General features: G+C 38.3%; 1 non-coding gene across 1 annotated transcript; it reads right to left on the minus strand.

The window, feature by feature from the left end:
• Positions 1-200: 200 nt before the first annotated feature.
• LOC121983543 lies at positions 201-307 on the minus strand. Its single transcript, XR_006112585.1, has one exon. It is a non-coding gene; the product is annotated as a small nucleolar RNA R71 (small nucleolar RNA).
• Positions 308-1307: the final 1000 nt, after the last annotated feature.

Below are 1307 nucleotides of genomic sequence, written 5' to 3' on the forward strand. Positions count from 1 at the left end.
TGACAAACTTATGGGAGATATGTGGCACCCTCAAACAAAATGAAGCTTCTGTTGATGCAATATGTCTAATGCTATTTCCATTTTCATTGAGAGATAAGGCTAACTTGTAGCTTATATCACTTCCTCTAGAATGCATATCTATATGGGATCAATGTGAGTTAAGGTTTCTTGGCAAATTCTATCCCTCGAGCAAGACAACCCGTATGAGATACTTGATTACCAACTTCATTCAAAAGGATGGGGAATCTTTGTTTGAGTTTTGGGAATGTTTCAAGAGTTTGCTTCAATAGTGCCCCTACCATGGATTTGAAAGATGATTGATTATCCATATATTCTACAATGGAGTATCATATCCCATTAAGGTATCGTTGGAGTCAACTACTGGAGGAGCTATCATGAATAAGACTCTAGAAGAGGTCGACAAGATAATATAAAGTGTGACCTTCAACCACCACCAATGGGCCAATGAAAGAAACACTCCAACCTAAACTCTAGGAATTCATCAAGTGAGCCAAGTGTATTTGATGGTAGCCAGATTAGATGCAATGAGCAAGAAGCTTGATACAATGAATCTAAATACTTCAAATGCCCTAGTTGCCTCTTGTAAAATTTGTGAAAATTTTAGGCATAATGGGGAGAATTATTCAGCATTGACATCCATGAAAGGGAATCAAGTGGAGCATATTGATACAATTAACAACTTAAATCAAAAACCAAATAATCCCTATTCAAGTACTTATAACTCAGGATGGAAAAACCATTTAAATTTTTCATACCACTCTAACCAAGGGCAATTTCAAGGCCTAGAGAACTTTAGGAAACCCTATGAACCTCAGCCACATAAATCAAACTTGGAAATGATGATGGAGTAGTTTATTGCAACACAATCTGAAGTAAATAAGAAATTCAGCAAGCAACACTCCAAACACGAAGCAATGATCTAAGAGTTGACGTCTTCAGTGGATAGCTTGACTAGTCATATGAAGATGTTGGAGACCCCAGTTGCCCAAGTGACCAATACGGTGTCAAGGACTACCACACAATTTCCGAGGCAACCCAAGATTAATCCTATTGAACATTGCAACGCCATGAATTTGAGGAGTGGGAAGGTGCTCCAAGACTTGAAAGGAAAGATAATAGAAGATCCAATGAGTCATACTAAGGAGGATAAATTCATAGGAAGTACCCAAGGTAATAGAAAAGGAGGTGAATCAACATGAGAAGCCAAGGGAGGATCCTTTGTTGAAACTCGACTCCTATCTACCAACCTCTCATACCTTTCTCAAAGGTTGGCCAAGGCTAAATAA

This window comes from Zingiber officinale, chromosome 5A (genome assembly GCF_018446385.1).
Source record: "Zingiber officinale cultivar Zhangliang chromosome 5A, Zo_v1.1, whole genome shotgun sequence".
NCBI classification, from domain to species: Eukaryota; Viridiplantae; Streptophyta; class Magnoliopsida; order Zingiberales; family Zingiberaceae; genus Zingiber; species Zingiber officinale.